The sequence below is a fragment of the Canis lupus genome, chromosome 14, assembly GCF_011100685.1.
Source record: "Canis lupus familiaris isolate Mischka breed German Shepherd chromosome 14, alternate assembly UU_Cfam_GSD_1.0, whole genome shotgun sequence".
Classification (NCBI taxonomy): Eukaryota; Metazoa; Chordata; class Mammalia; order Carnivora; family Canidae; genus Canis; species Canis lupus.
In genome coordinates this window covers 18,430,220-18,444,778 of record NC_049235.1, presented here as the reverse complement: position 1 = coordinate 18,444,778, position 14,559 = coordinate 18,430,220, and the positions used below count along the sequence as shown (strand labels likewise).

General features: G+C 37.8%; 1 long non-coding RNA gene across 1 annotated transcript; it reads right to left on the bottom strand.

Moving 5' to 3' along the window:
• Positions 1-321: 321 nt before the first annotated feature.
• Positions 322-7,355, bottom strand: LOC111098751. Its single transcript, XR_005369166.1, has 3 exons — positions 7,295-7,355; positions 1,303-1,362; positions 322-685 (listed from the first exon to the last, which is right to left on the bottom strand). It is a non-coding gene; the product is annotated as an uncharacterized LOC111098751 (long non-coding RNA).
• Between the last annotated feature and the right edge of the window lie 7,204 nt (positions 7,356-14,559).

Here is a 14,559-nt window from a genome sequence, read left to right as displayed (position 1 = left end):
GGGAGGACTCAAAATAGAGGAGTAAATGGTTTTAAATACAATATGCTTTTTGCCCCAGACCACAGCCAAGAAGAGCCCCATGCACCACGTTACAGTATGGGCCTTTGTTAAGACTTCTATTTCCCACCTGTATTGCTTTTTCTTTTTCCAACAACAGTCTGTCTCTGTGCCAGCTCTAAATAACCATAAATTTTGTTCTTATAAACCTTAATGAATGCCTGGCCAAGATGCTGTAACTATTGGCTTCTACGTTGGAGCATAAATGGAAAGGAAAAAAAAAAAAAAGTGTGCACAGTGAAAAACTGGATAAAATGGAAAAAAGATCACAGCAAACCCAAAGTCGCAATTTGCCTTTAATGTGAAGGAGGCCTTGTTTTCACGGTGTGGCAGCTTTCAGGGGTTTTAATCTCAAAGTGGCTGATCAATTTAAGGTAAGTGGCAGGCATTTGGCCTGGTTCCCAGGCTTGGCTTTGCTGCTCTGAGAAAAGAAAGGATTCAGTCAGACACACAGACAACAGGCATCATCGGCGGCTCCCACATTCCAAGCATTTTAACACAGATTAGGTTGGCATGATTCTACTGTTTACTGAAATCTCCTAGGTGTTGCATTTTTCCCTCTCCTTGCGTGGTTATCCGAGATGGTTTTCCCAGGTCAGGACCTTCATATGCCAAATAGCTGGCAGGGCTGTGAAGGGAAAAAGAAGAGCATGGGTCAAGACTTCTGATTCAAACGCTATTTCACTTGCTCCCTGCAAAATCTGAGACTTCAGACAGCAGGTAATTGAGCACTGAACTTTTTGCCTTAGGCGTACATCGAGACAGGAACTGTTTTACATGCATTCCTGAGAGGGGGGGGAACGAAGATAATTTCTTTAACAAGGACAAACTTAATTCAGCTAGAAATGCCCAATGGATTAACAGGGTGATTTGTGGTTATTTTCTCTTCAGATTTTATAAGCCTGAGCCTTTTATATACGTGGAGCAATATGGCAACCGATACAGTCCATGTTTTAAATGAACATTTTCACATGAAATGTTCTTTACTTTTTCAAAGCAGTTAATATTAAAAGAGCTCGATGGATCCCTTACCATTATCTCATTTTTTATTTTAGCCAAAGGGAATTTTCTTAATCCACTTGACCTGAGTTAAATAAAATAGGCATTCAACTGATCCAACCAAAAAAAAAAAAAAAAAAAAAGTGTTAGTTGTCTTTCATGTACTTTTTTTGGCTATATTATGCCTTATGGAAATTTTATATTTTAAAATATATTTTCATAGTTTCTAAAAATACTTTATCTCACCTTAATATAGTCAACGCTTTTCCTTTAATCATCCTCATGACAGATTTCCTCATTTTTTTTCTAAGAATATTATTAAAATAAATAAGATGTATTTCAAAAATAATTTTCCAACCATTAAACTTTTCTTTCTTTCTTTCTTTCTTTCTTTCTTTCTTTCTTTCTTTCTTTCTTTCTTTCTTTCTAAAGATCTTATTTATTTATTTGTGAGAAAGGGTGAATGAGAGAAAGCACAAGTGGTGGAAGGAGAGGGAGAAGTGGACTCCCCTGCTGAGCAGGGAGCCTGGCAAAGAGCTCGATCCCAGGACCTGAGAATCATGCCCCGAGCCAAAGGCAGATGCTCAATGGACTGAGCCACCAAGGCACACCATTATTAAACTTTTCAAAGGCAATGTCCAAATTATTATACTTAACATACCTGCTTAACATTTCAAAAATTTACATTGACAAAATTCTTCCAAAATCAACATTTTTGCAGTTGAGTAATTAATTAAGAATGTGTCTAGGAGGGCTGCATGTATTTTATGCATTTATTTTAATTTGTGTTATTATATGTGCAAGTGTGATTTTAAAAATCAATATGGGATTCTTCATGGATTAGAGGAAAAAAAGAGATAAATGGGATGCCTGGAACTGAAGCAGCCATCTTGCAACCATGAAGAGAGCTAGCCCAGGACACCAAGCTGGCATACTGAGGGTGGCAGACAGGGAAGATGAAGAGACCATGGCTCTCAATTATGTCATTGAGCTGCAGAATCAATGATCCTGGAAATTGGGACTTCATCTTATATAAGATAATAAGTTCCCTTTCATTCACTTACCAATATTTGTTGAGCACCTACCATGTGCTCTAGGCACCCTGTCCTAGATGCTTGAATATCTCAGTGAACAAAATACATAAGAGCCCTGCCCTGTGGAACTAACATTCTAGCCAAGAAATATATTAAAATAAAAACATAAATAAGAAAGTTCTACTGTATGTTACAAAGCAGTAAGTGAATAAAATGTAAAAGTCGAGCATAGTAAAAAGGAGACAGGTGTTGGTGTTGAATAAAGTGAAAGTTGGCCAGCCTCACTGAGGAAGTGAGATTTGAGCAAATACTTGAAGGAAATGAAGAAATTATTCTTTAAGCCGGTGAGAAGTAGGTTATTTGGTTTTTAATTTTTCTTATTATTAAAAACCCTCTAAATGAGAAGGTGGGCCAAGATATATGGATTCTTGGAAGATATCTAATGCCAGTTCCACTCAATTCTTCCAAATCCCTGTGAGCCAGAACATGTCTTTCTTTGTTTAAGTTTGGGTTGGGTTTCTGTCTCTTGCCACTGAAAGAGACAGGCTAGTAAATTTAAGTTGGTCACAAATAAACTAGTTCTGGTTCCACGGAGAAGTCCAAATAGATACTGGTCTGTAATTCCATCTTTTTTTTTTTTTTTTTTTTTTTTATGATAGTCACAGAGAGAGAGAGGCAGAGACACAGGCAGAGGGAGCAGCAGGCTCCATGCACCGGTGCCCGACGTGGGACTCGATCCCGGGTCTCCAGGATCGTGCCCTGGGCCAAAGGCAGGCGCTAAACCGCTGCGCCACCCAGGGATCCCTGTAATTCCATCCTTTATGTCATGAGCTTGCTTTTCCATACTGAGGATGTCTAGGCATCCATAAAAAACATGACTTAGTAATCCAGACAGAGTGCTATTGATGAAAGAAGAAATAAGTCAGTGGCAGAAAACAGAGAGCTTGTAAATAACTCCAATAAATGTAGTTAACTGACCTTTGACAAGCAACAAGGCAATACAATAGAGAAAAGACAGGTCTCTTCATCGAATGGTGCTGGAACAACTGGACATCATATGCAAGAAAAGTAAATCTAGACACAGATATTATAGCCTTTACAGAAATCAACTGAAAATCACAGAGGTCAATATAAAACAAAAAAACTACAAAATTCCTAGAAGATGACATAGGAGAAAACCTAGATGACCTTGAGTTTGTCGATGGCTTTTTACAGAGTCATTATCCATAGGGGGAAAAAAAGGTAATGTAGACTTCATTAAGGGATCCATGGGTGGCGCAGCAGTTTAGCGCCTGCCTTTGGCCCAAAGGCGCGATCCTGGAGACCTGGGATCGAATCCCACATCGGTTCCCGGTGCATGGAGCCTGCTTCTCCCTCTGCCTATGTCTCTGTCTCTGTCTCTCTCTCTCTCTCTCTGTGACTATCATGAATAAAAATTAAAAAAAAAAAAAACAAAAAAAACTTCTGCTCTATGAGAGACAATGTCAAGAGAATGAGAAGACCAGCCACAGACTGGGATAAAATATTTGCAAAAGACACATCTGATAAAGAGTTGTTATGCAAAATACACAAAAACTCTTAAAAGTCAACAATAAGAAAACAAACAACTTAATTTAAAAATGAGCCAGGGGCACCAGGGTGGCTGAATCAGTTAAGCATCTACTCCTGATTTCAGCTCACGGCGTGATCTCAGGGGTGTGAGATGGAGCCCCACACTGGGCTCTCATTTGCCTATGCTCTTTCTCCAACAAACAAACAAACAAACAATGAGCCAAAGACCCTAACAGACACCTCGCCAAAGAATATACACAGCTGAAAAGTGAACGTATAAAAAGATGCTCAAGGGATCCCTGGGTGGCGCAGCGGTTTGGCGCCTGCCTTTGGCCCAGGGCGCGATCCTGGAGATCCAGGATCGAATCCCACATCAGGCTCCCGGTGCATGGAGCCTGCTTCTCCCTCTGCCTATGTCTCTGCCTCTCTCTCTCTCTCTCTGTGACTATCATAAAAAAAAAAAAAAAAAAAAAAAGATGCTCAACAACACATGTCATCAAGACAATGCAAATTAAAATAGCAATGAGGGGCACCATCTGTCTTCAGCTCTGGTGATGATCTCCAGGTCCTGAGATGGAGCCCCTCATCGGGTTCCCTGCTCAGCAGGGAGTCTGCTTCTCCCTCTCCTCCCTGCTCATGCTCTCTCTTGCTATTTCTGTCACTGTCTCTGTCTCTCAAACAAATAAATAAAATCTTTAAAAAATAAAATTAAAATGGCAATGAGCTACCACTACACAACAATTTGAATAGTCAAAATCCAGAATATGGATGATACCAAATGCTGGCAAAGATATGGAGCAATAGGAACTCTCACTTATTGCAAAATAGTGCAGCCACTTTGGAAAACAATCTGGTGGTATCATGCAAAACTAAGCATACTCTTATCATATGATCCAGCTATTACAAAGGAATTGAAAATTTATGCCTACACAAAAACCTATACACACATGTTCGTAGAAACTTTGTGTTCATAATTGCCAAAACTTGGAAGCCACCAAGTTGTCTTTCAGGAGGTTAATGGTTAAATAAACTATGATACATCCGGTCAATGGAATATTATTGAGTGCTAAAAAGAAACGAAGACATAGAAGAACCTTAAATGCATATTAGTGAGTGAAGAGGTAAGTCTGAAAAGGCTATACACCACATGATTCCACCAATATGACATTCTGGAAAAGCAAAACTATGGAGACAGTAAAAAGATCAGCCGTTGGGGAGAAATGAAGAGGTGGAGCACAGGGGATTTTTAGGGCAGTGAAACTATTCTAAGTGATACTGTAATGGTTGATAAGTAACATTATGCATTTGTCAAAACCAAAAAAAGTATACAACACTTTTACAGGGTTCACACTTTCTCACAGTGATGAACCCTTATGTAAACTATGGACTTTAGTTAATAATACATTAGAATTGGTTCATCAGTTGTAACAAATGCACCTCACCAATGCAAGATGTTAATAATAGGGGGAACTGGGAAGGGGGAAGAAATATATGTTCTTTCTGTTCATTTTTCTGTAAACCTAAAACTGCTTTTAAAAAATAAAGTCTATTAAGGTGCCTGGCTGGCTCAGTTGGTAGCGTATGCAGTTCTTGATCTTAGGGCTTTGAGCTCAAGCCCCACATTGGGTATAGAGATTACTTAAAAATATATAATAAAAAAATAATAAAGTCTTTTTTTTTAAAGCACTAAACAGGGATCCTTGGGTGGTGCAGCAGTTTAGCACCTGCCTTTGGCCCAGGGCGTGATCCTGGAGACCCGGGATTGAATCCCACATCGGGCTCCCGGTGCATGGGGCCTGCTTCTCCCTCTGCCTATGTCTCTGCCTCTCTCTCTCTCTCTCTCTCTGTGACTATCATAAATAAATAAAAATTAAAAAAAAAAGATATTCAGTTCTGATTGTGTCAGATTCACCGTGAAGTGTTCTCTTTTAATAAATAAATAAATAATAAATAAAGCACTAAACATAACAGGAAAGATTGGCCATACAGACTTCTTACAATTTAAAACGTCTTTTCATGGGACACCTGAATGGCTCAATGTTGGACATCCGACCCTCAATTTTGGCTCAGGTTATGATCTCGGGGTCATGGGATCAAGTCCCACTGGACACAGTCTGCTTGTTCTTCTCCCTCTGCTCCTCCCCAATTCTCTCTCTCTTTCTCAAATGAATAAATAAAATCTTTAAAAAAATAAAACCTCTATTCATCAAAATATAACATTAAGAGAATGAAAAGACAAGAAGTATGTGGAATAAGACATTTTACATGGATAAATCATACAAAGGACTATTTCTAGACCATATAAATATCTCTTATAAATTAATAAGAAAAAATTGACAGACTCAATTATTTTTAAGAGAGGATAAAAGACATGAATAGATTTTTTACAAATGAAAATATCCAAATGGCCAATGACCATGAAAATATGCTCAGCATCATTAGTTATCAGGAAAATGCAAGTTGAAAATAAAACAAGGTATCTCTACACACACTCCAGAATGGCGAAATTTTAAAAGGTTGACAATACCAAGTATTAGAGAAGATATAGACTGCCAGAAACTCTTAAAATGCTATGCAAACTGGCAAAACTACTTTGGGAATTTTGTTGCCAAGAAAGGTAAGCATACATACACCTACTCTATAACTCAGCAATTCAACCTCTAGGTGTAAATCCAAAAAAATGCATACAGATGTGCACAAAAAATACTTACAAGAATATTCATAGTACATTATTCTTAATAGAATCAAATGAGAGGGTACCCAAATGTCCATTAACAATGGAATGGGTAAATAAAGTATATGCATAACACAATACAGTAGTGAGTTTGTGTTACACATATTTCTATGTGTAACAACATGGTTGAATTTCAAAGATATAACATTTAGCAACAAAAAGAGTACATACTATATAATCTGGTTTATTTAAAGTTCAAAAACAGGCAAAACTAATTTATGGCAAGAGAAATCTGTGTAGTAGTTACCTTTGGAGATGGGACACAAAGTAGGCCTTTGTAAAGTTGGTAATGATTAATATCTTGCTTTGTGCGATAATCAAGCTGTATACTTAAGATTTGTGCCCTTTCCAGTCAATATGTTAAATTTAAATAGGTAAAACTAAAGATACATGGTTGCCTAAATCAACCAACCGTAAATTAAAGCCATGAGCCATAAAAATTCCTAGGTTACATTTAATCCTACCATTGCAATAAAGAATTATTTCTTCTACATTACTATTCAGATGGGGTCACTATATGTGAATCTTGAAACTAAGACTCCAAGCTATCATTCCTGACTCTCTGGTAAATGGCAAGAATTTCCTCACACCAAAATTCTCTCTACTATAGACACTCCAATATTACTCTGATGCCCAACAAATTATTAATAATAATAGCTAACATTTTAAGGACTCTTACTATGTGCTCATACTGAGTGCTTGCATGTATATTTATTTGCATGCATATATATTTAAGTCTGTCATTAACCCTAAGAGACAGGTATTACTAAGCTACTTTACAGATGAAAAAACAGGTTAAGAAAACTTAATAAATGTTCCTCAGGTCATTGAATCAGTCAACATCCTTAGTTACATTTAAAAGCAACCAAAAGTTCAGTTGAAGCAAAAAAGAATGTATTGAAAGGTCATTGTGGGGTACCTGTGTGGCTCTGTCAGTTGGGTGTCTGCCTTTGGCTCAGGTTGTCATCCCAGGGTCTTGGGATTGAGCCCTGCATTGGGCTCCCTGCTTAACAGGAAACCTGCTTCTCCTTCTGCTGCTCTCCCTGCTTGTGCTCTGTCTCTGACAAATAAATAAATAAAATCTTCAAAAATAAATTTAAAAATCAATAAACAAAAGGTCACTGCATAACTCCCAGAATTGCCAGGATGGTGAGTTGAGGCCTCTGCAGTCATGAACCATGTCCCAAATCAAGACATTGAAAGTTAATGCCCAGCACTGGACAGGACGATCCACTCTGCCAGCCAGAAACTCAGACACAGCCATCACCAGAACTGCCACCGCTCTGCAGGGCATCACCAGAACTGCCACTGTTGCACCAACGAGGATGACTCAGTTTCCACTGCACCAATCACATTAAGAGCACACAATTCATGTCCTAGGGCAAAAAGGAATGGTATGTGCACATTTCTAAAATCAGAAGTGCAGGGGTTCTGGCAAGCAGGGATCTGAACCCAGCTGGATTGCCTCCAAAACCCAGGTCCTCAACTCCTATGCTAGGCTGCCTCCACTTGTGTGATGTTACTTTACCATTTGAAGAACCACATTAGGCGAACAAGTATGAAAACCTCCAACAACACTTCATGCCACCATACCATGTAGATCAGAAAGCTTCAGCAATCTCTTGCTTGACTAATTCAGAAAGACAGAATAAAACTACTCATATGTAAATTGAGCCTCTAAAATCAAATGCTTCACTAAAGGCAGGCACAGAGGACCTGGTAGGACATCTCATCAAGACCCACCAGGCACCATGTGAAACCATGTGGCCACATGCTGACTCAGATTGGCGGTGGAGAAGGCGGGCCACTTCTGAGTCACCAAGACCACATCCTGCCCCTCCCTCATTTTTTCCCCTGGAAGCTGCCCATCAGTCTTCTTGCTGAGCTCTCCACCCAGGCATGAGGCTCAGGTATTTGTAGCACATGTCTATGAACCTCAGAAGTCCCATTTTCCAGGAACATTTGGCCCTGGTTCTGTCAGGGGCGTCTGGGTGTGAAGCTGGCTATGACTAAGTGTGAAACTAAGAGTCCGCATGAAGACTCTGGGCTAGATTCTAATCCTTTCTTATTTTTCACTGTGTTGTGGCAGGCACAACATAACTAACATTGCATATATTTGTGTTCTCCCTGAAAATTGTGCCATAGATGCGTATTCATTATAGCCAGAGACGAAACAGGCATTTCATCCTGTTCTGATTCATCTTAGAAAAATGTGTGGTAAGCAATTCAAAATCCCCCCCCCCCCCCATCTACTTTCAAATAAAGAACAAGAGGAAAAGTCTTCTTCTTCTTTTTTTTTTTCTTTTTTGGTAAAGGCAATTTAGTAAAATTTGTATCTGTTGGGGTTTTTGTTTTGTTTTGTTTTGCTTTGTTTGAGGTTTTTTGGCTTCCACTGAGGACAGTAGTAGGAGTAGGATAACAAAAGCTGAGGTACTCAGTAAATGGAGAGATGTGAATGTGGAGGAGTCTGACCTTTATTCTGTAGGCAGGAAGTAATTCATACAGGTCTTTTTAATCTAATTTATTTTTAACAATTTTTAAGTCAAATACAAACAAACAGAAAAGTAAATTTAATTTAGAAAATAATAAAATCTGTGCAAGTACCACAAGTGACAGGATGAAGGTGGTAGCTAAACAGTTGACCCTCAAACAATGTAGGGGTTGGGGTGCTGACCACCTTCCCTCAAGCCCTCAATCCCCACACAGCCAAAAATCCAAGTATAACTTTTGACTCCCCAAAACCTTAACTACTAAGGTTAGATTCTGTTGACCAAAAGCCTTACCAACAGCAGTCAATTAACATATATTTTGTATGTTATATGTATTATATAGAGTATGCTTACAACAAAGTCAGCTAGAGAAAAGAAAATTAAGAAAATCGCAAGGAAGAGAAAATACATTTATAGGATTGTACTATGTTGAAAAACATCCATATAAAAGAGGACCCAGGCAGTTTGAACCCGTGTTGTTCAAGGGTCTACTGTACTACAATGGTAATCATTTTGCAATTTATAAGTATATTGAATCAACACATTGTATACTTCAAACTATACAATATTACATGTTAATTATATCTCAATAAAGCTGGGGAGAAAAAAGAAATAAGAGATTGTGAGCACTAGAAAATTCCCTAGTGGCATTTAAAAAAATTATGATAATAGAGACAAAGCATAAAGCATATATGTCAGTTTAACATGCTGTCCCCTTCAAGGCCATAAAGTCTAAGATCAACAGCATCCCAAAGGTCTCCTGAATTCACCGCACTAATCACAAGTCCCTTCTTCACTCAGCTAAGGCAATTACTACCCTAACACCTGGAATAATCATTTCATTTCTTTTTTTTTTTTTTATGGTTTTACTACCTAGCTATGCATCCCTAAATAACACATTTTAATTTAGCTTTTTTTGAACTTTAAGTGGCATCATACTTTGTTTTCTTTGTTTTTTGCTTCTTTTACGTAAGAATATTTTTTGAGCCATCCATGTTAATGTTTGTACTCTATAGTCCATTCACTTTCTTTATTGTAAATATTCCATTGCATGAGTATATCACAAATTGTTTATCCATGTTATATTAGTTAGACATTTGTGTTGTTTCCAGCTTGAGGCTGTTACAAACAATGCTGTGGTATATTTGTATGTGTGTGTGTGTGCATGTGTATAAGAGAAAAAAGAGGATTAGGAAGATCTATCTAGCAGTAGTGTGTAAGTTGCACTCAAATAAAGAAGGATCAGGGAATTCAGTGGGGTTCATCAGTCATACAAGACTAACACTGAAAGTTAGTGATTAACAGAGTGAATAAGAGACAATAGATTCATAGGAGTAGTTTACCAAGTAAAAGTTATACTTATTTAAAATTTTAATAAATACTGCTACATTTCATTTTTAAAGGCTTTATTTTAAAAAAGGCTTTGAGACAGCCCAGGTGGCTCAGCGGTTTAGTGCTGCCTTTGGCCCAGGGCATGATCCTGGAGACCCTGGATCAAGTCCCACATTGGGATCCCTGTATGGAGCCTGCTTCTCCCTCTCTCTCTCTCTCTCTCTCTCTCTCTCTCATGAATAAATAAATAAAATCTTTAAAAATAAAAATAAAAAAGGCTTTATCAATGTATATTCTCACTAAAGGATTGTGTATGAATGAAAATGCCCATTCTTCTACATTTTTGTCAACTTAAGATATAATCCACCTTTTTAAATGTTTGCCAAAATTATCAGGAATATTTTAAATTTTATTTTTTTTAACTTTAAAAATGTAAATCTTTTTACCTTTTATTTTCTTAATTCTTAGTGAGTTTGAGCATATTCTTACATTTTTCCATCAGACTATTGTATTTTGTATATGAATTTCCTATTCATATCTTTTGCCCATTTTTCTATCAGCTGTTTCTTGACTTTCTTGTTGATTTGGGGGAACTCAATAAATTTTTAATATTAATACTTTTATTATCTATATTGTGAATATATCTACCTATCTATTGTCTTTATGTTCACAGTGTCTTTTGCTGTACATATATATTTTAATTTTTGATGTATTCACTTGGCTAGGATACAGTATCTAGTTATTCAATCAAATACTAATCTTGGGTTTGCTGTAAAGGTATTTTTCAGATGTAATTAAAACCCCTAATCAGTTGACTTTAGGTAAGGAAGATTATCCTGGATTATCTGGGTGAGCCTGATTCAATCAGATGAAAAGACTTAGAAAAGAACTGACGCTGTTCCCAAAAGAAGATATGGTTCCAACATACTTATGATATTCCCTTTCTGAAGACCTGCCCTGCTCATTTCAGACTTTCTTAACCAGCCCCAACAATCACACAGATCTATATATCATCTATCTATCTATCTATCTATCTATCTATCTATCTATCATCTATCTATCTAATATTTTTATTTATTTATTTTCCCTATTGGCTCTGCTTCTCAGGTTGAACCCCGACTGATATAGTATAATATTTTTACATAGCCAGTCTACCATTCTTCTCATTTATAGCATCCTGATTTCATGTCTTGCTAAGGTAGGTTTTATACAAAGATGTACGCAAATCATGTTCATGCAGCCTTGGCAGTAATGGCTAAAAACCGAAAAGTTCTCCTTCATTCCCCTTGACCATACCTTTCTCATCTAAAGATACCTATTGTCAATAAGGGAGGGGGGATATATTTTACTGGCCTACATTTTTAAATTTTTTTTATTTTACCTACATTCAATTAATTAACATATTGCATATTATCAGTTTCAGAGGTAGAGTTCAGTGATTAATCAGTTATATATAACGCCAGTACTCATTATATCAGGTGCCCTTCTTAATGTCCATCACCAAATTTCCCATTCCCCTACTCCCCACCCCTTTAGTAACCCTCAGCTTGCTTGCTATAGTCAAGAATCCCTATGGTTCATCCTCCTCTCTGATTTCATCTTGTTTTATTTTTCTCTCCCTTCATTTTTGCTCCTCTGTTTTGTTTCTTAAATTCCACATAGAGTGAAATCATATGATAATCATTTTTCTCTGATTGACTTATTTTGCTTGGCATAATGCCCTCTAGTTCCATCCATATCATTGCAAATGGCAAGATTTCTTTCTCTCAAGATTTCTTTGCATGAGGGTGCAAAGATACAGATGCAGTGAAACACTGGAACACCTGCACCCCAATGTTCATAGCAGCAATGTCCACAATAGCCAAGCTGTGGAAGGAGCCTCAGTGTCCATTGACAGATGAATGGTTAAAGAAGATACGGTATATATATATATATATATATATATATATATATATATATACAATGGAATATTAGCCATTAGAAAGGATGAATACCCACCATTTGCTTCCACATGGATGGAACTGGAGGGTATTATGCTGAGTGAAGTAAGTCAATTGGAGAAGGACAATCATCATATGGTTTCACTCATAGGGGGAATATAAGAAATAGTGAAAGGGATTATAGGGGAAAGGGGACAAAATGAGTGGGAAAAATTAGAGAGGGTGACAAAACATAAGAGACTCCTAACTCTGGGAAACAAACAAAGGGTAGTAGAAGAGGAGGTGGGTGGAGGGATGGGGTGACTTGGGGACAGGCACAGAGGAGGGCACTTGACGGGATGAGCACTGGGTGTTATACTACATGTTAGCAAATTGAACTTCAATAAAATAAATAAATAAATAAATAAATAAATAAACAACAAACATGGGGGTGCATGTGCCCCATTGAATCACTATGTTATCTCCTTTGAATAAATACCTAGTAGTGCAATTACTGGATGGTAGGGTAGCTCTACTTTTAACTTTTTGAGGAAACTCAAAAAGTTTTCCTGTTTTCCTGGCCTGCTTTTTATGTAAAACCTAATAGTCTGTGTGTGTGGGGAGGTGGTATGCGTAGGGGTGTAAAGTCTACAAAGTTTCCCAGAAGAATATATCCTAATTTAATGACAATAACTATCTGTAGATGGGGAAGGGTTGGTAGAGACAAATGAAAGAGGACTCTCAGGGCTCTTGTACTTTTGATTGTCTAAATCTTATACAATGAGAATCTATTTGTATTTAACTTGGGTCTTTTTTTTACCATCTTAATTTATAAGTACAGTTCAATGCTGTTAAATAAATACACACAGTGATTATTTCAAAGGGCAAAAAATACTTCATAAAAGTTATCAACAATGACTGCAATATTTTAACGTTCAGTGACCAGGAAATGACTTCATTGAGATAAATAAATATGCCAAAAGCAAGACGGTTTATTACAAGCATTACCAACTTCAAAGTCTTTAAATACCTGGCTTATGTAGAAGAGAAGATAAAAGAAATGTTGAGTGTGGTGTCTACCTAGGGTGCACACTCTTGGCCTAAATTTCAAAAGCCTATATAGTCCAAATAAAACATACCTCCAGGCCAAATTTGCCTTATAAGCCATATGTATATCACCTTTGCAACTGTGTAGGAAAAAATGAGGTTGCTTTAAAACCAAGAGTGATAGAATTTGAGCCTTAGAGAAATCTAAGAATCACAGAAAACTATGACTCTAGAAAAAACATTTGTCATGTTTTTAAATTTGAGTTGAGATGGTACAAGAATGGATAGTAGCCTGAGAATACAAGGTTGGCTCAACAGCCAACAATCAAGTAATGTAGGTTGAAAGATGTTGGTAGAGTATGAGGATCCTAGGTTTTCCTCATTCCATGAATACACTAGATACCTGTCAAATCATCCTAAATACCCAGTAACTTACCTGAAAACTGGCAAACAAACTTCACAACTAAAAGTAGAAAAAAGACCCACATCAAAGAAGGTAGTAAGTATGGAGATGCAATTTGGGAGAAAAATAGTTCATAGCCACTGCAGAAAGGATGGAGCCACAATCACAGAGAAGGACAAGAGACAGACTAGCACACAGAGGGGCACATAGAGAAAACAAATCTGCATAGCAATTGGTTTGGAAAGCAAGAGGAAATGAATTTTTTGATTTCTCGCAACCAAAAGAGCTTAAAGCCTGGAGTTTTAAAGATCAGTGGACATGGCTGGGATACAGCCCAGAGGGCATTGCACTGATCTTGGAGAGAAGCCAGGCAAACAACCAGTAGACATACAGTGTGCATACAGCAATCTGAAGTGCACCTGGCACATATATTGGGGAGGTTATTTGATCATCTTGCAGTGCATTCCAGGGAGACAGCATTCACAGAGAGACCCTTCCAGGAACAAAAGTACTGTCCAGTGCCATTTTCCTCTCTTGCCCCTCAGCATAAGCACCAGGCCATCTGCAAGAACCAGCACAGCACCAACACTTATTACCTAACTTGCTTACACTAAGTCCTGCCCCCACACACCATGGTGGAACTGCCTCTCTTAATTATGTTTGCCTCAGTAACAGCACAACAAGCCCCCTCCTACAGAAGATCAACCCAAACCCCTGCTCATACTATGTCTCCCAACCCAGGAGTTATGTAAAGCTTTGGTTCTGGTGGTGGTGGTGACAGGTCTCATTTCATAAGCAGAGAACACCTAGTTAAAATATGCCACATTCAGGCCAGGGACCAAACACTGCCCACAAAAGGCAAAGAGAGCCTCTGCAGACAAATTGCCTGAAGGATAAAGTGGCCAAGACAAAATAGCAGAGCACACACAGCACAAATTGGAGATACTCCTGAAAACACCAAGCCCTTAAGAACAGGAGACACCACATGACAGGA